Source organism: Nomascus leucogenys, chromosome 5, assembly GCF_006542625.1.
Source record: "Nomascus leucogenys isolate Asia chromosome 5, Asia_NLE_v1, whole genome shotgun sequence".
Classification (NCBI taxonomy): Eukaryota; Metazoa; Chordata; class Mammalia; order Primates; family Hylobatidae; genus Nomascus; species Nomascus leucogenys.
The window spans coordinates 62,947,379-62,970,106 of NC_044385.1; the positions used below are offsets into that span (position 1 = coordinate 62,947,379).

At 45.9% G+C, this 22,728-nt stretch overlaps 1 pseudogene; it reads left to right on the forward strand.

Moving 5' to 3' along the window:
• The first annotated feature begins 15,365 nt into the window (after nucleotides 1-15,365).
• Nucleotides 15,366-16,677, forward strand: LOC100600456 (annotated as a pseudogene).
• Nucleotides 16,678-22,728: the final 6,051 nt, after the last annotated feature.

A 22,728-nucleotide genomic window follows, 5' to 3' on the forward strand; every position in this document is an offset into this window, starting at 1 on the left:
TCGCACTGCTATAACAAAATACCACAGACGGGTCAGTTATAATGAACAGAAACTTATTTTCTCATAGTTCTGGAGGTTGAGAAGTCCAAGATCGAGGTGCCAGCATCTTGTGAGGGCTTTGTTGCTGCATCCGCCCATGGTGGAAGGCAGAAGGGCAAAGTGGCCAAAGGAGACTGAACTTGCCCTTTCATAAGAGCCTTAATGTCACCCATGAGGAAGGCACCTTCATGGCCTAATCACCTCCCAAAGGTCCCACCTCCTAAAACTGTTACAATGGTGGTTACATTTCAACATAAGTTTTGGAGGGGATGAACATTCAAACAAGAGTCATGACTGCTTATAGATTTAACAAGAATAGCAGATAGTGGTATGCCTGCCACAATGCCTCCTCTCTACAAAGACAGCAGCACTCAATCAAGGCGCGCATTCTGGCTGAACCCAGATTCAGCCTCAAAATCCAACTCAGCACGTCAAGCAGTTCTTTTCAATTGATTGAGCTGAGCATTTGAGATAAAACCTACTTGTCACTCCTGGCCTAATCATGCCAACTTGTTAACTTTCCCTCTTCCTCCTGTGACCCTATTATCTCCCATTTCCTGTGAAAGCCTCAACTTCTTTTCACTTTCCCCTGACTCCTACGCCAATATGATCGAAGGTACCCATATTTGTCCTGTCCCTCAGTTTTCATTGATGCCTTTGTCCCCTTTGTTTTTAAATTCCTGAAGCAGAACCATATAAGAGAAAAAGTCCCGGATGAGGAATCCAGGGCCTTGATTCTAAGCCCAACTTTGCACAGGTTGAGTGCCCCTTATTCAACATGCCTGAGACCAGGCCAGGCGTGGTGGCTCATGCCTCCCAAAGTGCTGGGGAAGCCAAGGCAGGCAGATCATTTGAGATCAGGAGTTCAAGACCAGTGTGGTCAACATGGTGAAACCCCGTCTCTACTAAAAATAGAAAAAAAAATGAACCGGGCATGGTGGTGTGCGCCTGTAATCCCAGCTACTCAGGAGACTGAGACATGAGAATCGCTTGAACCCAGGAGGCTGAGGTTGCAATGAGCCAAGATGGCGCCACTGCACTCCAGCCTGGGTGACAGAGTGAGACCCTGCCTCAAAAAAAAAAAAAAGAAAAAAAGAAAAAAAGAAAAAAAAAAAGCCTGGAAGCAGGAGTGTTTTGGATTTGGGCTTTTCCCCCCCAGTTTTAGAATATTTGCATTATACTTGTTGAGCATCCCTAATCCAAAAATCCAAAATCCACAATGCTTCAATGCTGATTTCTTTTGAGCATCATGCCTGTGCTCAAAAAGTTTCAGATTTTTGGAGCATTTCAAATTTCAGATTTTCGGTTTTGAGATACTCAACCCATGTAACTTTGGGTCAGTTCAAACTCATGTTGGATTTAGTAGCTGCAATGGGGGCAGAGGGGATCTGAATAGGTTAATCTTCAGAATTGGTGGTTTCTAAGAACTTGGGGGATGCTGGGGTTGAGCTGTGCTCTTATTCTATTAATACATAGATTTTCCTGGGGGGGAAAGCATTCTGCTAACAAAACAAGTTTGAAAACCGTGGTTTTGATGATTGGTATGTCTTTTTTGTTTAAAATTTTTTTAAATTTTATAAACATAATAAATATACATTTTTTTTCAAGTTAGATTACTAAAAAAAAGTAGTCTCTGTGCATCCCTTGCCATTTCTTGCTCTGCAAACACAACCACTCTCATCTCTTCAGAGTTATTTCTTCTGGCATCTTCACTATAGGCATTTATTGATATTTCTTGATTTACTTATTTTAAATATTTTATATTATCTTCATATTGTGGTCATTCTCTCTCTCTTTTTTTTTTTTTTTATGAGACGGAGTCTCGCTCTATCACCCAGGCTGGAGTACAGTGGCCCGATCTCGGCTCACTGCAAGCTCCGCCTCCCGGGTTCACACCATTCTCCTGCCTCAGCCTCCCGAGTAGCTGGGACTACAGGCGCCCACCACCGCACCTGACTAATTTTTTGTATTTTTAGTAGAGACGGGGTTTCACTGTGTTAGCCAGGATGGTCTTGATCTCCTGACCTCATGATCCACCTGCCTCGGCCTCCCAAAGTGCTGGGATTACAGGCGTGATCCACTGCGCCCAGCCTGTGGTCATTCTCTTATATTCTCTGCCCCAAGTTCATTTCCCTATGTAGTTCTATCACAGTTTTTAGTTAAGTCAGTTGTCAATGTAAATATTATTGACTATGCTAAAGTACTCTTTAAGCCAAATCATAGATCGTGATTATAGTTTCTCATTTGTACAAAATTTGTTTCCTCTTGGACTTTTTACCTTATTTCTTTTATGTTTTTTTTTTTTTTTTTTTTTTTTTTTTTGAGACGGTGTGTTTTGCTCTGTTGCCCAGGCTGGAGTGCAATGGCGCGATCTCAGCTCACCACAACCTCCGCTTCCCAGGTTCAAGGGATCCTCCTGCCTCAGACTCCCAAGTAGCTCGGATTACAGGCGCCCACCACCACGCCTGGCTAATTTTTTTGTATTTTTCAGTAGAGACAGTGTTTCTCCATGTTTGTCAGGCTGGTCTCAAGCTCCTGACCTCAGATAATCCACCTGCCTCAGTCTCCCAAAGTGCTGGGATTACAAGCATGAGCCACTGCGCACGGCTTACCTTATTTCTTTCATTTGCTTTGTTTTCTTTGAACCTACAGAGGTTTTTTTCTGTCTATTTTCTGCAGTGGATCTGTCAAACACCAGGCTGTTTGTTTCCTGGACAGCAAATGCCGTCCGCCTTCTCCTGCAGTCTGGACTGGCAGCTCTCCAAACCTGACAGACAGCTGTCACCTTGGGAGTTCTCTTTGTCACTTTCCTTTGGAGTGCATTTTTGTCAAATGCTGTATCTTCCTTTTTTGTGATTTACTCTTGGAAACATTTTGAGTTCTTGTTTGTATGAAAATGTTCCCCTTCTACTTGACTGAAAATATGAGAGGGCATAAAGTTCTAGGATAAAAACTAGCCCTGCATTTTGAAGTTATCAGTGTTTTACTTACCTGCTTCCAGTGCTTCTGTGCGAGTCTAATGCTGTCCTGACTCTCAAGCCTGTGTGAGCGATCCCCCCGCTCTTTTTTTTCTAGAAGCAGTTAGGATCGTTTCTGTATACCCAGTATTGTACATTTCATGATGATGTTCCTTGATACAGATTGTTTTCATTTATTGTACTCATCACTCTCAAAGCTTTCAACCTAGAGACTTGTGGACTTCAGTTCTGGGAAATGTTCTTCCGTTAATTCTTTAACCATTTCCCCACACTGTTCTCCAATCCCTGTTGGTTATATTGGATTTCCTCAATGGACCCGCTGGTATTTGTTTATATCTTATCATCCATGTCTCTTTTTATTCCACTTTTTGGAAAGTTTCATTGACTTTTTCACTCAGGTTTTTTTCTTTTTCTTTTCTTTTTTTTTTTTTTTTTTTTGAGACAGAGTCTTGCTCTGTCACCCAGGCTGGAGGGCAGTGGTGCGATCTCGGCTCACCGCAAGCTCCGCCTCCCGGGTTCACACCATTCTCCTGCCTCAGCCTCCGGAGTAGCTGGGACTACAGGCGCCCGCCACCACGCCTGGCTAATTTTTTTTGTACTTTTAGTAGAGACAGGGTTTCACCATGTTAGCCAGGATGGTCTCGATCTCCTGACCTCGTGATCTGCCCACCTCTGCCTCCCAAAGTGCTGGGATTACAGGCGTGAGCCACTGCGCCCGGCCTTCACTCAGGTTTTATATTAAACTTTTAGGTGCAGGCATTATCTTTTTAGTTCCCAAGAGCTCATTCTTGGTCTCTAATCAATCTGTTCTTTTATGTCTTCAATATTTGTCTTTATTTCTCTGAAGTTATTATTTCAAGAGTTTTTTTTCCTTCTACTTCCTAAATTGTACTTCCTCTGGATTGCTTTTTGTTATCTTTGTTTTTTCTGCTTGTTTGTTTCAGACTTTCTCTTTCATGTTGCAGGCTTTCCTTAAGTGACTCTGACCATATTTATTTATTTACTTATATAATTTTTTTTTTTAGATGCAGTCTCGCTCTGTCTGCACTGGCTCCAGCTGGAGTGCAGTGGCACAATCTCGGCTCATTGCCACCTCTGCCTCCCAGGTTCTAGAGATTCTACTGCCTCAGCCTCCAAGTAGTTGGGATTACAGGCGCCTGTCACCATGCCTGGCTAATATCTAGATATATTTTTTTGAGACGGAGTTTCACTCTTGTTGCCCAGGCTGGAGTGCAATGGCGTGATCTCAGCTCACCACAACCTCCGCCTCCCGGGTTCAAGTGATTCTCCTGCCTCAGCCTCCTGAATAGCTGGGATTACAGGCACCCACCACCACACCCAGCTAATTTTTTGTATTTTTAGTTGAGATAGGGTTTCACCATGTTGGGCAGGCTGGTCTCCAACTCGTGACCTCAAGTGATCCACCTGCCTCAGCCTCCCAAAGTGCTGAGATTACAGGCGTCAGCCACTGCGCCGAGCTTATTTTTATTTAAATAATAGTTTTATTGATATTAATTCACATATCATAAAATTCATCCTTTTGAAGTAATACAATTCAACAATTTTTAGTAAATATAAAGTTGCACAATCTAGAACAATTTTAGAACATTTTTGTCACCCTGAAAGAAATTCTGTTTTTCTTTTTTCTTTTTTCTTTTTATTTATTTATTTATTATTATTATTATTTTTTGAGACGCAGTCCCTCTCTGTCGCCCAGGCTGGAGTGCAGTGGTGCTATCTCTGCTCACCGCAACCTCCACCTCCTGGGCTCACGCCATTCTCCTGCCTCAGCCTCCCGAGTAGCTGGGACTACAGGTGCTCGCCACCATGCCCGGCTACTTTTTTTGTATTTTTAGTAGAGATAAGGTTTCATTGTGTTAGCCAGGATAGTCTTGATCTCCTGACCTCGTGATCCGCCCACCTTGACCTCCCAAAGTGCTGGGATTACAGGCATGAGCCACCACTCCCGGCCCGAAATCCTGTTTTTCTTTAACAATCACTTCTCATTGGCCAGGTGCCGTGGCTCATGCCTGTAATCTCAGCACTTTGGGAGCCTGAGGCGAGCGGATCACAAGGTCGGGAGATCAAGACCATCTGGCTAATACTGTGAAACCCCATCTCTACTAAAAATACAAAAAATTAGCCGGGCATGGTGGCAGGCAACTGTAATCCCAGCTACACAGGAGGCTGAGGCAGGAGAATCACTTGAACCCAGCAGGCAGAGCTTGCAATGAGCCGAGATCGTGCTACTGCACTCCAGCCTGGGCGACAGAGCGAGACTCCATCTCAAAAAAAAAAAAAAATCACATTTCATTTCTTATCCCCACCCCTATTGTCCACCTTAGGCAACCACTAGTCAACTTTCTGTCTCATATAAATAGAACCATATTCTATGTGGCCTTTTATGCCTGGCTTTTTTTTTTTTTTTTGAGATGGAGTCTTGCTCTCTTGCCCAAGCTGGAGTCCAGTGGCTTGGTCTTGACTTACTGCAGCCTCCGCCTCCTGGGTTCAAGCGATTCTCGTGCCTCAGCCTCCTGAGTAGCTGGGATTACAGGCGCCCCCCCACCACACCCAGCTAATTTTTGTATTTTTAGTAGATACGGGGTTTCACCAATTTGGCCAGGCTGGTCTTGAACTCCTGACCTCAAGTGATCCTCCTGCCTCAGCCTCCCAAAGTGCTGGGATTACAGGCCTGAGCCACCCGTGCCCAGCCTCTGAGAGGCCTGGCTTATTTCACTTAGCACAATGTTTCTCAGCCTCATCCTTCTTGTAGCATGTGCCCATACTTCATTCCTTTCATGGCCAAGTAATATACCATTGTATGGGTATGACACGTTTTATTTGTCCATTCATCAGTTGATGGACATTTGAGTTGTTTTCACTTATTGGCTATTATATTATTTTTTGGCATATTATTTATATGTTATATATGAGTAATATTGCTTGAGAATTCATGTCCAAGGTTTTGTATGGACATATGTTTTCATTTCTCTTCGGTATATGCCTAGTAGTGAAATTGCTTGGCCAAATGGTAACTCTATATTTAAGCTTTTGAGGAACTGCCAGACTGTTTTCCAAAGCAACTACACCATTTTACATTCCTACCAGCAGTGTATGAGGGCTTCAATTTCTCCACATCCTCACCACACTTGTTTTTTGTTTGTTTGTTTGTTTGTTTGCTTGTTTGTTTTTTGAGATAGAGTTTTGCTCCTGTCCTCCAGGCTACAGTGCAATGGTGGGATCTCGGCTCACTACAGCCTCCGTCTCCTGAATTCAAGTGATTCTCCTGCCTCAGCCCCCCTCGTAGCTGGGATTACAGGCATGCACCACCATGCCCAGCTAATTTTTGTACTTTTAGTAGAGACGGGGTTTCACCATGTTGGCCAGGCTGGTCTCAAACTCCTGACCTCAAGTGATTCACCCGCCTTGGCCTCCCAAAGTGCTGGGATTACAGGCGTGAGCCACCGCGCCCGGCCATCACGCTTGTTCTTATCTGTCTTTTTTATTATAGACATCCTAACGGTTGTGAAGTGATACTTCATTGTGGCTTTGGTTTGCATTTCCCTAAAAGACTAATGACGTTGAGCCTATTTTCATGTGCTTATTGGCTATTTTTGTTTCTTCTAAAAAATGTCTCTTCAAATCCTTTGCCCATTTAAAAAATTGGATTGTTTTTTGCTATTGAGTTGTAAAAGTTTTTGTATATATTCTGGATATAAATGCCTTATCAGAAATATGGTTTGCAAATATTATCTACCATTCTTGGGGTATATTGTGTTCTCGCTTTTTTGTTTGTTTGTTTGTTTGTTTTGAGACAGGGTCTCACTTTTTCACCCAGGCTGGAGTGCAGTGGCATGATCTGGGTTCACTGCAACCTCCAGCCTCCCAGGTTCGAGAATCAGAATGGCTTTATATTTAACCCAACTCTAGACACTACAGAACAATAAAGCAAGGCCTTCAAAATGTGTAAGGTTAACTGTTTTTGGCTCAAAATTCTATACGCAGACAAGTTATTAATTATGAAGGTAAAATAAAGACATTTTCAGACATTCCAAAATTCAAAACATTTTCAGGAAGCTATTGGAAGATGTACTCCACCAAACTAAGAGATTAAACGAAGATGGAGGCTTTTGCAGATGCCAACACCACCCAGAGCCCCCTGCCAGCAGTCATGGTCAACCCCACTGTGTTCTTTTCTTTTTTTTTTTTAAGACAGGGTCTCACTATGTTGCCCAGGCTGGTCTTGAACTCCTAGGCTCAAGTGATCCTCCCACCTTGGCCTCCCAAAATACTGGGATTAGAGGCGTGAGACACTGCACCTGGCCAACCCCACTATATTCCCAGGCATTGCTGTCAAGCCACTGGGCCTCATTTCCTTCAAGCTGTTTGCAGACAAAGTTCCAAAGACAGCAGTTCCAATGATATAAGCAGAAAACTTTCGTGCTCTGAGCACTTGAGAGAAAGGATTTGGCTATAAGAACTCCTGCTTTCACAGAATTATTCCAGGGTTTATGTGCCAGGATTTATGACTTCACACACCATCATGACACTGGTGACAAGTCCATCTACAGGGATTTTTTTTTTTTTGAAACAGAGTCTCACTCTTTCACCCAGGCTGGAGTGGCATGATCTGGGCTCACTGCAACCTCCACTTCCCGGATCACCTGAGGCAGGCGGATCACCTGAGGTAGGGAGTTTGAGACCAGCCTGACTAATATGGAGAAACCCAGTCTCTACTAAAAATACAAAATTAGCCGGGCATGGTGGTGCACGCCTGTAATCCCAGTTACTTGGGAGGCTGAGGCAGGAGAATCACTTGAACTCGGGAGGTGGAGGTTGTGGTGAGCTGAGATCACCCCATTGCACTCCAGTCTGGGCAACAAGAGTAAAACTCCATCTCAAAAAAAGAAAAAAAAAAAGAAAAGCTAAATAACAATCAACAAACAAACCAAGCTGGAGGAAGACATGAGGCCCAAGAAAGAAAGGGTATCCAAGAGAAGAGGAAAGCATCCCAGTGGTGCTGTGGGGCGATTCGGAATGACAGCTGTGCACCTCTGGGAGATGGCGCGCCATTCACATAGGGTGTGCTGCAGGCTGCAGGAGAGAATGCTTCACCAAAAGTATCTGGTGATTTCACCAAAATTATGACAGCACTATATTAGGAAGATGGAAGGATGGGAACAGCAAGCTCGAGTACTGAGGGCAGAGGGTTTAAAAGTTAAAGTTGGCCAGGTGTGGTGGCTCATACCTGTAATCCCAACACTTTGGGAGGCTGAAGCAGGAGGACGATTTGAGCCCAGGAATTCAAGACCGGCCTAGGCAACACAGGGAGACTCTGTCTCTAAAAAAAAAAAAAATTAGATGGGTGTGGTGGCATGATGCGCCTGTGGTCTCAGCTACTAGGGAGGCTAAAGTGGGAGGATTGCTTGAGCTGGGGAGGTCAAGGCTGCAGTGAGCCATGATCACATAACTACATAACTGCACTCCAGCCTAGGTGACCGAGTGATTCCCTGTCTAAAAAAAAAAAAAAAAAAGTTAAATTCTTTCCTATGTATAGTGGGAGACACTGTAATGAGATCACGCCTAAGATGGAAAACTCAACATGTTGCGTTCCCAGCATGCAAGCTGATACAGGTTCTTTGTTAGATGCATGTTTTGAGACTATTTTATCGAATTTGCTTAATGATATCTTTTAAAGAGCAGAAGGCTTTGATTTTGAGGAAGCTCAATTTATTATTTTTCTCTTTTTTTATTTTTATTTTTTTTGAGACGGAGTCTTGCTCTGTCGCCAGGCTGGAGTGCAGTGGTGCAGTCTCGGCTCACTGCAACCTCTGCCCCCCAGGTTTAAGCAATTCCCCTGCCTCAACCTCCTAAGTAGCTGGGACTACAAGCGCTCGCCACCAAACCTGGCTAATTTTTTGTATTTTAGCAGAGACGGGGTTTCACCATGTTAGCCAGGATGCTCTCGATCTCCTGACCATGTGATCTGCCCGCCTTGGCCTCCCAAAGTGCTGGGATTACAGGCGTGAGCCACCACACCTGGCCCATTTTTCTCTTTTACAGTGAATGTTTTTCTGTTAAGAAATCTTTTCCTACCCTAAGATGATGAAGAAATTCTCTTGTGTTTTCTTCTAGAAGATTTTTGGCTTTTGCTTTTATATTAGATCTAAGATTCTAACTAATGTTTGTGTTTTGTGACCTTTGTTAACTGAAGTGTCTTACTTCTCATCAACTCCCCAGTGCCGAGCGCATGGTAGGCACCCATAGTTTCTGTTGAATTCGGTGTTCCTCTCCATGCTCTTCGAGCCAGGCCTGTATGTTCCAGACATTTGTTTTCTCCTCACCCTTCCCATCACTCGGTGCCCAATGCTATATTATACATAATGATAATCCTCAGTAAACAGGTGTCCAAAGACGGCTAGGTGTAATGGATCATGCCTGTAATCCTAGCACTTTGGGAGGCAAAGGCAGGTGGATCACTTGAGGTCAGGAGTTCAAGACCAGCCTGACCAACATGGCAAAACCCTGTTTCTACTAAAAAAAAAAAAATTAGCCAGGCGTGGTGGTGGGCACCTGTAATCCCAGCTACTCGGGAGGCTGAGGCAGGAGAATTGCTTGAACCTGGGAGATAGAGGTTGCAGTGAGCCAAGATCGTGCCACTGCACTCCAGCCTGGGCGACAGAGCAAGGTCTCCATCTCAAAACAAAAACAAAAACAAAACACACACACACACACACACACACACAACCAAAAAAACAAAGAGGCTAAGAGCAAATGCCACTACTGTGTTTCCCCCTTGCACCTGTGGAGCCAGAGCAAGGCTCTCTGGACCTGGAGGTAGGTTCCTACAGATGAAGAGGAGAGCCTGGCCCTGCACTGGCTGCACGCACTGGGAGCCATGGGACGCGGGCCAAGGTCAGCCTTCTGGTCCTGTCTTCCTGGGATCTCGCATATTGCCCAGAGAAACTCATTGCTGGTGTTTGTTTAGCAGGCTCTGAATTTTAAAGGCAGTTTAGCCTGTAGGCTGAGGCCATTTCTTTTCTCCCTGGGAACGCTTTGATCTTAAATCTTATCTCATAGTAGCATGGAGTGTCTTTTCAAAATAAACACCACCTTGCTTTGAGGACACACAAAGTCAATAATTAGTTGGACACAAACATTTTTTTTCTTTAATCTACCCAAATACCAGGTAAAAAATCAACTACCATCATGTGATGCAGCCACCAGCTTCCTGCTGAGAGAAAAACAAAACAAAACACACACACACATATCCTTTGGCTCCGGTCACAGCTCAGCAAGGACAGGAATTGGAGGGACACCGAGGCGGAGCCGGGGAGCAGACACAAGCTCTGCCACACTCCTGGTGTCCTTGGGACACTGGGAACAGGGGACTCAGGCAGGCTTGCAAACCACTATGTGTCCTTGTTTGGTGCCTCTTATTTTCACCTCCTGCAAGAAGGCACGACAGGAGAAACCCCAGGAAGGAGCGCTGGTGTCTCCACGGCGTGGGGGTGCTGGGCCGAGGGGCACCTGCTCCGGGGCCCACAGCTGCCTCCTCCTCTGCAGACCCAGCTGCGTCCCTTCTTGGGACTGTTGCCCCAGGCTGAACTCCTTTTGCATTCCTTCAGGAAACAGCCCCGATTTGGGCAAATCAGTCCCGATAGACGCCTTCCGTGGGGTTCCAGCGCCTCAGAGGTCAGGGCGCAATTCCTTGGCCCCGCGTTGGTGCCCCGCGATCCCGCACCAAGTGCCTCACCTCGGTGGCATCTGAAGCTCAAATTCCCAGTCTGTCTGAAGCTGTGTGACCTTGGGAGTTTTTCTTAACCGGAGGCTCGGTGTTCCTAATATGAAATGAAGACAGCGGGCGAGCTTGGTGGCTGACACCTGTAATCTCAGTGCTTTGGGAGGCTGAGACAGAGGATTGTTGCCATAGCCCAGGAGTTCAAGACCAGCCTGGGCGAGACCCACCTCCCCAACCCCCGCCCCACAACTGTCTATACTAAAAATTACAAAATTAGCTGGGCTGGTGACACACACCCGTGATCCCAGCTACTAGGGGGCTGAGGCAGGAGGATTGCTCGAGCCCAGAATTTCAAGGCTGCAGTGAGCTAAGATCGTGCCATAGCACTCTCGCCGGGTGACAGAGAAAGACACTGTCTCTGAGAGAGAGAGAAAGAGAGAGAGAGAGAGAGAGAGAAGATAACAGAAGCATTGTGAGAATTAAATGAACAGTATAGGCCAAGTGCTTGAGACATCTTAGAGGCCCCACCACAGGGAGTTGGCTTCCCTCCCTTCCATCCCCTGCCCTCTCCCACACACCTGTGCTGTAGTCTATCAAAATAATTCAGCAATCCTTCAGACTCCCATTCCTCTGCATACGTTTTGCATACGTTTGCTTTACCTCAAATACTGTTCCCTCCATTTTTTCACCTTGAAAACACCTGCATGCACTTAGACGTGCAGCTCAAGGGCTGTCTTGGAGACGAAGCCTCCCCATCCATCCATCCCTCAGAAGTCCGCCTCCTGCATGCTCAGTGGCAGCACCTGCAAAACGCTAGTACAGCACTAATCATGTTGCATTGAAATTGAGGACAAGCCAGTGGCTCCTCCTACACTGCCAGCTCTTTGGGGGCAAACATGCAGCTCTGTTTATGTATGTCCAGGATCTAGTACAGTGTGGCAGTGGGAGGCACTTGAGAAATGTTATCTGAATAAATGAATGAAAATTAATCATTGTTAATTGCTCCTCCACCCTAGAGTCAGAGAGGAGGTCCCAGCCCTTATTAAATATAGTGTTGGCTGGGCACGATGGCTCACTCCTGTAATCCCAGCACTTTGGGAGGCCAAGGTGTGTGGATCATGAGGTCAGGAGTTCGAGAACAGCCTGGCCAACATGATGAAACCCCATCTCTACTAAAAATACAAAAATTAGCTGGGCACGGTGGCACTTGCCTGTAATCCCAGCTACTCGGGCGGCTGAGGCAGAGAATCACTTGAACCCGGGATACAGAGATTGCAGTGAACCGAGATCACGCCGCTGCACTCCAGCCCGGGCGACAGAGCAAGACCTTATCTCAAATATATATATGTGTGTGTGTGTATATATATATATATATATATATATTTTTTTTTTTTTTTTTTTTTTGAGACAGAGTCTCGCTCTGTCGCCCAGGCTGGAGTGCAGTGGTGCAATCTCGGCTCATGCAAGCTCCGCCTCCCGGGTTCACGCCATTCTCCTGCCTCAGCCTCTCTGAGTAGCTGGGACTACAGGCACCCGCCACCAAGCCCGGCTAATTTTTTGCATTTTTAGTAGAGACGGGGTTTCACCGTGGTCTCGATCTCCTGACCTCGTGATCCGCCCGCCTCGGCCTCCCAAAGTGCTGGGATTACAAGCGTGAGCCACCGCGCCCGGCCATATTTTTTATATATATATATAAAATCTTAATCTCTTTGCACTTCAGTTTTGTTATCTATACAATGGAGATGATAATAGTATCTATTTCAGAGGTTTTATCGGTAAGGGCTAACTGACACACTACAGGTTGTGTACTCAGCCAAGTGGCTCACTGTATCCTTTTAAACTGTTAGTGATGACCGGGCATGGTGGCTCACGTCTGTAATCCCAGCACTTTAGGAGGCCGAGGCGGGCAGATCATGAGGTCAGGAGTTCAAGACCAGCCTGGCCAACATGGTGAAACCCCATCTCTACTAAAAGTACAAAAAAATTAGCCAGGCGTGGTGGCAGGCGCCTGTAATCCCAGCTACTTGGGAGGCTGAGGCAAGGAGAATCACTTGAACCTGGGAGGCAGAGGTTGCAGTGGGCTGAGATCACGCCACTGCACTCCAGCCCAGGTGACAGTGCGAGACTCTGTCTCAAAAAAAATAAAAAAATTTTAAAAAGTGTTAGTGATTATTATCACCAAATCATTTTACCATGGGTAAGTCACATAACTGGTCCCACCTCAGTGTGCTCATCTGTAAATTACTGTGACTCTAAAGCTATTCTAGCTCTCAAGGTTTTTTGTTATAAGATTCCATGATACTCTTGAAGAGACATTTGCATATCCATGTTTATAGCAGCACTATTCATCACAGCCAAGAAGTGAAAACAACCCAAATTTCCATTGACAGACGAATGGACAAACAAAATGTGGTATATACATGCAATGGAATACTTAAAAAAAGAAATCCTGTCTCATGCTACACATAGACGAAACTGAAGGACATTATGCTAAGTGAAATAAGCCACTCACAAAAACACAAATACTACATGATTCCACTTATATGGGGTTCTTAAGTTAGTCATCATTAAAAAGACAAAATGTAGGGACAGAAAGTAGACAGTCTTCATTCAAAGCAAATAAACCAATAAGACTGGTTACCAGGGGCTGGGGAGAGGGCGGGGAAGAGGAGTTGTTCAACGGGTTCGGTTTCAGTTTTGCAAGATGAAAAAGTTCTGGAGATTGATTGCACAGCGATGTAAATATACCTAACCCTACTGAACTGTGCACTTAAAAATGGTTAAGATGGGCTGGGCGCAGTGGCTCACGCCTGTAATCCCAGCACTTTGGGAGGCTGAGGTGGGTGGATCACGAGGTCAGGAGATCCAGACCATCCTGGCTGACACAGTGAAACCACATCTCTACTAAAAATATAAAAAATAGGCTGGGAGCGGTGGCTCACGCCTGTAATCCCAGCACTTTGGGAGGCCGAGGTGGGCGGATCACGAGGTCAGGAGATTGAGACCATCCTGGCTAACACGGTGAAACCTCGTCTCTACTAAAAAATACAAAAAATTAGCCGGGCGTGGTGGCGGGCGCCTGTAGTCCCAGCTACTCAGGAGGCTGAGGCAGGAGAATGGTGTGAACCCGGGAGGCAGAGTTTTCAGTGAGCCGAGATCGTGCCACTGCACTCCAGCCTGGGCGACAGAGCGAGACTCTGTCTCAAAAAGAAAAAAAAAATTGGCCAGGCATTGTGGCGGGTGCCTGTAGTCCCAGCTACCCGGGAGGCTGAGGCAGGAGAATGGCATGAACCCGGGAGATGCAGGTTGCAGTGGGCGGAGACTGCACCACTGCACTCCAGCCTGGGCGACAGAGCAAGACTCCATCTCAAAACAAAACAAAACAAAACAAACAAACAAGGTTAAGATGGTACATTTTATGTTTTTTTTTTTTTTTACCACAATAAAAAAGATTCTGGCCGGGTGCGGTGGCTCACACCTGTAATCCCAGCACTTTGGGAGACTGAGACAGGCAGACCACGAGGTCAGGAGTTCGAAACCAGCCTGACCAACATGGTGAAACTCCGTCTCTACTAAAAATACAAACAACAAAAAAAAATTGCCAGGTGTGGTGGCTTGCGCCTGTAATCCCAGCTACTTGGGAGACTGAGGCAGGAGAATCACTTGAACCCAGGAGGCGGAGGTTGCAGTGAGCCGAGATCGCGCCATTGCACTCCAGCCTGGGTGACAGAGCAAGATTCCATCTCAAAAAAAAAAAAAAATTCCATTACAAATTTCTCTCTTTTATTTTTTAGAAGAGTCAGGATCTCACTATGTTGCCCAGGCTGCTCTCGAACTCCTGGTCTCACTGGAGTGAGCCTCCCAAAGCACTGGGATTACAAACATAAGCCACCTCACCCAGCCACGACAATTCTCCTTTTTAAGTCAATGTTTAACTCACTTAAACAATTCTGAAGGCTCATGTAGAATAAGAGATCTACAATTCAGAATACGGGAACGTGGGGTAAGGTGTAAAGCAGCTTCAGTGGAATATATCTGAGAAGTGATTTTTCTGGAATCTTTTAATAAAAGTTCCTTAGCTAGGTAAGGTGTCGTGCACCTGTAGCTAGTTGGGAGGCTGAGGCAGGAGGATGACTTGAGCCCAGGAGTTCCAGTCTGTAGTAAGCTATGGTTGCACTTGTGAATAGCCACTGCACTCCAGTCTCGGCAACATAGCAAGTCACCATCCCTTAAAAAAAAAAAATTCGGCCGGGCCCAGTGGCTCAAGCCTATAATCCCAGCACTTTGGGAGGCCAAGGCGGGTGGATCACCTGAGGTCGGGAGTTCAAGACCAGGCTGACCAACAAGGAGAAACTCCATCTCTACTAAAAATACAAAATTAGCCAGGCGTGGTGGTGCATGCCTGTAATCCCAGTTACACAGGAGGCTGAGGCAGGAGAATCGCTTGAACACAGGAGGCGGAGGTTGCAGTGAGCCGAGATCGTGGCCATTGCACTCCAGACTAGGCAATAAGAGCGAAACTCTGCCCCCCACCAAAAAAATTTAATCTTTCTGCCCATGGACACCAACAAAGAAGCGTCATGAAAGCCTCTCTCCTCCCTGCCATCATGTCTAAGTCAGAGTCTCCTAAAGAGCCTGAACAGCTGAGGAAGCTCCTCTTTGGAGGGTTGAGCTTTGAAACAACCGATGAGAGCGTGAGGAGCCATTTTGAGCAATGAGGAACGCTCCCGGACTGTGCGGTAACGAGAGATCCAAACACCAAGCATGCCAGGGGCTTTGGGTTTGTCACCTATGCCACTGTGGAGGAGGTGGACACAGCCATGAATGCAAGGCCACACAAGGTGGATGGAAGAGTTGTGGAACCAAAGAGAGCTGTCTCAAGAGAAGATTCTCAAAGACCAGGTGCCCACTTAACTGTGAAAAGATATTTGTTGGCCAGGCGCAGTGGCTCATGCCTGTAACCCCAGCACTTTGTGAGGCTGAGGCAGGTGGATCACGAGGTCAGGAGATCGAGACCATCCTGGCCAATACAGTGAAACCCTGTCTCTACTAAAAAAATACAAAAAAAATTAGCTGGGCGTGGTGGCGGGCACCTGTAGTCCCAGCTACTCGGGCGGCTGAGGCAGGAGAATTGCTTGAACCTGGGAGGCGGAGCTTGCAGTGAGTCGAGATTGCACTACTGCACTCCAGCCTGGGTGACAGAGTAAGACTCTGTCTCAAAAAAAAAAGAAAAAAAAGAAAAGAAAAAGATACTTGTTGGTGGCATTAAAGAAGACACTGAAGAACATCCCCTCAGAGATTATTGATTATTTGGAACAGTATGGGAAAATGGAAGTGATCGAAATCACGACTGACCAAGGCAGTGGCAAGAAAAGGGGCTTTGCCTTTATAACCTTTGATGACTATGACTCCGTGGATAAGATTGTCATTCAGAAATACCATACTTTGAATGTCCATAACTGTGAAGTTAGGAAGCCCTGTCAAAGCAAGAGATGGCGAGTGCTTCATCCAGCCAAAAAAGTCGAAGTGGTTCTGGAAACTTTGGTGGTGGTCATGGAGGTAGTTTTGGTGGGAATGACAACTTTGGTCGTGGAAGAAACTTCAGTGGTTGTGGTGGCTTTGGTGGCAGCCATGGTGGTGGTGGATATGGTGGCAGTGGGGATGGCTATAATGGATTTTGTAATGATGGAAGCAATTTTGGAGGTGGTGGAAGCTACTATGATTTTGGCAGTTACAACAATCAGTCTTCAAATTTTGGACCCATGAAGGGAGGAAACTTTGGAGGCAGAAGCTCTGGCCTCTATGGTGGTGGAGGCCAATAATTTGCCAAACCATGAAACCAAGAAAAATTGTACTCTTCAGGTGGCTATGGCGGTTCCAGTAGCAGCAGTTAGCTATGGCTGTGGCAGAATATTTTAATTAGGAAACAAAGCCTAGCAGGAGAGGAGAGCAAGAGAAGTGACAGGGAAGCTACAGGTTACAACAGATTCATGAACTCAGCCAAGCACAGTGGTGGCAGGGCCTAGCTGCTACAAAGAAGACATGTTTTAGACAAATACTCATGTGTATGGGCAAAAAACTTGAGGACTGTATTTGTGACTAATTGTATAACAGGTTATTTTAGTTTCTGTTCTGTGGAAAGTGTAAAGCATTCCAGCAAAGGGTTTTAATGTAGTTTTTTTTTTGCACCCATGCTATTGATTGCTAAATGTAATAGTCTGATTGTGACCCTGAACAAATGTATTTTTTTAATGTGCAAATAAAAAATTTCCTTAAATGCCTACAGAATACAGAAAACAACTTTTCAGATATTAACCTGATATAACTGGCCATTCGTTTTTATTGCAGAGAACTTCTCCACATCTGCTTCCACCATGAATTAACCATCACAAATCATATGTTCCATTGGTCATAATGGCTGGTCACAAAAATCATAACAGTTTTACATGAGGTGAGATTTTTCAGCTTACAAATACTTTTATGTCCGTGATCTCATTTTATATTTGCCACAAACCTGAAAGATAGTAAATATTGACATCTCATTTTAAAGTTGAAAAACTCAGGGCTGAGAGATTTGCCTCATAAGACTCACATGCCACCTCTATGCTCTGAACCCAAATCTTCAGATTCCTGTTCATAGCAGCATCACTCACAACAGCCAAAAGGTGGAAGCAGCCCAAGTGTCCATCAATGAATGAATTATTACACAAAATGTGGTGCATCCATACAGTGGAATATTATAGAGCCTTAAAAAAGAAGGAAATCGGCCAGGTGCAGTGGCTCATGCCTGTAATCCCAGGACTTTGGGAGGACGAGATGGGTGGATCACGAGGTCAGAAGTTCGAGACCAGCCTGGCCAACATGGTGAAACCCCATCTCTACTAAAAATACAAAAATTAGCTGGGTGTGGTGGCAGGTGCCTGTAATCCCAGCTACTTGGGAGGCTGAGGCAGGAGAATCGTTTGAACCCAAGACATGGAAGTTGCAGTGAGCCGATATCATGCCATTGCACACTCCAGCCTGGGCGACAGGGCAAGACTCTGTCTAAAAAAAAAAAAAAGGAAATCGCTGGGCATGGTGGCTCACACCTGTAATCCCAGCACTTTGGGAGGCCAAGGTGGGTAGATCACCTGAGGTCAAGACCAGCCTGACCAACAAGGCGTAACCCCATCTCTGCTGAGAATACACAAATAAGCTGGGCATGGTGGAGCTTGCCTGTAATCCCAGCTACTCGGGAGGCTGAGGCAAAGAATCACTTGAACCCAGGAGACGGAGATTGCAGTGAAACGAGATCACGCCACTGCACTCCAGCCTGGGCGACAGAGCAAGATTCCGTCAAAAAAAAAAAAAAAAAGAAGGAAATCCCATTACATGCTACAACATGGATGAACCTCCAAGCCATGATGCTGAGTGAAATAAGCCAGTCACAAAAGTACCAATACTGTGTGATTCCACTCATATGCCATATGTAGAGCAGGCGAATTCATAGACGCAGAAGTGTAAGTGTGATAAGGCGCTGCGGGAGTGGGAACCGGGAGTTAGTGTTGAACAGGTGGCAGTTGCTGCGCAGGCAGATGAAGAGTTCTAGAGGTGGACAGTGGTGATGGCCACACAGCGATGTGAATGCTCTCGATGCCACTGAACTGTGCACTTAAAAATGGGTAAGATCGCCGGGCGCGGTGGCTCACGCTTGTAATCTCAGCACTTTGGGAGGCCAAGGCGGGCGGATCACGAGGTCAGGAGACCGAGACCACGGTGAAACCCTGTCTCTACTAAAAATACAAAAAATTAGCCGGGCGTGGTGGCGGGCGCCTGTAGTCCCAGCTACTCGGAGAGGCTGAGGCAGGAGAATGGCGTGAACCCGGGAGGCGGAGCTTGCAATGAGCCGAGATTGCGCCACTGCACTCCAGCCTGGGCGACAGAGTGAGACTCTGTCCCAAAAAAAAAAAAAAAAAAAAAAAAAATGGGTAAGATGGTATTTAATGTTATGTCCTTTTTACCACAATTTGAAATAAAACAAAGAGCTCTCCAGGGGCTTCAGGTGTGTGGTCACATCGCCCGGTCCCGTGTCGCTGTTACCAGGAGCCTTCGGTGCGAAGAGCTCGGTTGCCAGGAACCCCGTTCCGTGTCGCCCTTTCTGTTGACCGCTAACCCCGGGGGATTTCGCCCGTCCTGCCTGCCCCGTGCACGGCCAGGCCCTTCAGGAGCTGCGGACCGCCAGGTCCTACCGCAGCAGCACGGGGCGCACGAGCCTCCTGGGCGCCGGGCGCTCCAGAGCCTCGCAGAGGACTCCCCATCTCTTCACACCCTCTCCAACTGCACTTGCAGCCAGATCTCCCCCTCCCTCCCCTCCCTTTGGTCTTGTGAGATCGCAGTTTTCCGGAGCCCTCCCCGTCTCTCCACCGTTTCTCCATCCCCCCGGGGTTCCTCTCCAGCCACTAGCACGTGCTGAGCCCGCATCCTCCAGGCTAGCTCTGGTGGTGGGTGCCTGAGTGAAGAAAGCATTTCCCCTTTCTCAACAAAAGTAGTACAAAAGACGTCAAATCCAGGCAGGATGTTGTGGTTCAAATTTCAAATCTGCCACTTGGTTCTATATTCGGCAAAATCCTATTATTATCTGTGTTTTTTATTTTTATTTTTATTTATTTATTTTTTTTGAGACAGAGTCTCGCTCTGTCGCCCAGGCTGGAGTGCAATGGCGCGATCTCGGTTCACTGCAAGCTCCGCATCTCCGGTTCATGCCATTCTTCTGCCTCAGCCTCCCGAGTAGTTGGGACTACAGGGACTACAGGCGCCCACCACCACGCCCTGCTATTTTTTTCTATTTTTAGTAGAGACGGGGTTTCACCTGTGTTAGCCAGGATGGTCTCGATCTCCTGACCTTGTGATCCGCCCACCTCAGCCTCCCAAAGTGCTGGAATTACAAGCGTGAGCCACCGCGCCTGGCCTATCTGTGTTTATTTTATGAGGTTTTGAGGATCCTGTTAAAGGGCTCAGCGTTCTCAGTTCAGTTCTACAAATGTTTAATGAACACCTAATATATGACTGGCACTATCCAAGAAGAGATGTCTTCTCTCCCTTCCTCTGTTCCTTCATTAAATATATTTTGTGTACCTGCTGTGTGCCAGACACTGTACTGTGTATTGGGGATACCCGTGAAGAAGACAGACATGCTTCCTTCTGCCCAGAACTCACAGGAGGGGAAAGCATTTAGAAAATTATAATAGTCCCAAAGGTATGATGGAGAAGTGGAGGAAGCTGCTGCTGGAGCACCCAGGAGAGGACGCAATCCAGACTGGGGAGGTCATGGAAGGCAGCCCAGCGGAAGTGATGCCTACCTGAAACCTACTATCAGGCAGGAGAGGCCAGAGAAGGGGCACACATGGTGTGGGGGATGTCGCCATATGGCTGGAGCTTCACAGTGCCTGAAGGAGATTTGAGGCTGGGGCCGTATGAGTCTTATTAAGGAAACCGGGCAAGATTAACCAAAGTTGGTTGTCTGTTGCTTGCAACTAAAGAACTCAACCAGACTGAAATAGAATCACAGAATCATGTATTTCAAGTCTCGCAAGGAACTCCAGAGACAATCTGATTTGGAAACAAACCTCTGGGCAGTTAAGGATTATCAGCCCTCTCTTATACGTGGGGTGGATCACTCAGGTTAGGAAACAGAAGTAACCCCGCAGTGTCACAGTGAATATGTGCTAGACTTAAAACACCCACACCTCCTGTCTCTCAGGGTGGAGGGGCGCATTCCCCACCACCTCTTTGTTTATCCCACGTGATTTCTAGTATAATGCCTCGCTTTGAGAAGGAAACATTTTAGTACAGATAATGATACCCAATTTAAGCATGTCAGTTAAAAACAATGAGAAGGAAAAAGCTACATTAGCTGGTAAGAGAGTGAAGGTGCCAAATAGTACTTCTTCCAGTATTCAGACCAACTCTTTTAGATTTTTTTTAACAACCTCCTATGTTAAATATACTTTTATTTATTTATTTATTTATTTATTTATTTATTTATTTGAGACGGAGTCTCACTCTTTCACCCAAGCTGCAGTGCGGTGGAGCAATCTCGACTCACTGCAATCTCCACCTCCCGAGTTCAAGCAATTCTCTGCCTCAGCCTCCTGAGCAGCTGGGATTACAGGTACCTGCCGCCGTGCCCAGCTAATTGTTGTACTTTTAGTAGAGAGGGGGTTTCACCATTTTGGCTGTGCTGGTCTTGAACTCCTGACCTCGTGTTAGACCCGCCTCGGCCTCCCAAAGTGCTGGGATGACACGTGTGAGCCACCACACACTGCCAGTTCGATTCTTTCTTAACTTCCCTTTTCCTTGAAATAATCCTCCCCTTACCCAACTGACTCTTTTCTTTTTCTTTCTTCTTTCTTTCTTCTTTCTTTCTTTCTTTCTTTCTTTCTTTCTTTCTTTCTTTCTTTCTTCTTTCTTTCTTTCTTCTTTCTTTCTTTCTTCTTTCTTTCTTTCTTCTTTCTTTCTTTCTTCTTTCTTCTTTCTTTCTTTCTTTCTTTCTTCTTTCTTTCTTCTTTCTTTCTTTCTTTCTTTCTTTCTCTTCCTTTCTTCCTTCCTTCCTCTTTCTTTCTTCCTTCCTTCCTTCTTTCTTTCTTTCTCTTTTTTTTTTTTTTGTTGAGATGGAGTCTTGCTCTGTCGCCCAGGCTAGAGTGCAGTGGCATGATCTCGGCTCACTGCGACCCCTGCCTTTGAGGTTCAAGCAACTCTCCTGCCTCAGCCTCCCAAGTAGCTGGGATTACACGTGCCCGCCATTATGCCTGGCTAATTTTTGTATTTTTAGTAGAGACGGAGTTTTGCCACATTGGCCAGGCTGGTCTCGAACTCCTGACCTCAGTTGATCTGCCTGCCTCGGTCTCCCACAACTGACTCTTTTCTTAATGTTGAACAAAATAAAGTTTCCCTGAGTGTCCTGAGCAGCTAGGGTGCCATCAAGGAATGAAGCGTCCTGAATGGATCCTTCTAGAAAAGGCTGGGGGTGGGAGCCACCTGGTGGCCAAAGCTGTGCAGACCACAGCTGTGTAATGAGGCGTTGGTTTGAAAAAGGAACAGGCTGCAGAGCTGAAGTATTTGTCAAAGTAATAAAAACGTTTAAATGAGTCATTTGGTTTATAGCAACTCCTAGGAAACGCTTTTCCAAACAATTTAGTCTGTTGAGCGCATACAGTACTGGTTTCCGCTAGAGTTTTGTTCATATAATTGAGAAACTCGCAACTTAGACTTGAGCAGCAGTTCTAAAGTGTGGTCTGTGGACTTCAGGGGCACACGAAGTCCCCCTTTTCAATTGTATACCTGGGGGATGCTGGACTTCCCCCATCTACTTCAAACAAAACATATTGTAACAGGTCAAATGTGGAAGCAGAAATAAAAATTCCACCATCTGCGACCGGATGCGATGGCTCACGCCTGTAATCTCAGCACTTTGGGAGGCCGAGGTGGGCAGATCACTTGAGGTCAGGAGTTCAAGAGCAGCCTGGCCAACATGGTGAAACTCTGCCTCGACGAAAAATACAAAAAATTAGCCGGGCATGGTGGCACACGCCTATAAATCCCAGCTACTCAGAAGGCTGAGGCACGAGAATCACATGAACCCAGGAGGTAGAGGTCGCAGTGAGCTGAGATTGCACCACTGCACTCCAGCCTGGGCAACAGAGCAAGACAATGTCTCAAAAAAAAAAAAAAAAAGAATTCCACTATCTGATATTAAACCAGCTATTCAAGAGGTTTGCAAAATGTAAACCAATACCACTGATGCCACTAACTTTTATTTTGGGAAATATAGTTATTTTGCATAAAACACATTATTTGTGTTAACATGTAATTGGTTTATAATGGCCATTTTTCCATTTATAAATATTCTTTAATTTTTTCCGTTTTAATTTTTAATATGATAAATACTGATAGATAGATAGATAGAGATATAGATATACCTCCTTTCTGTCC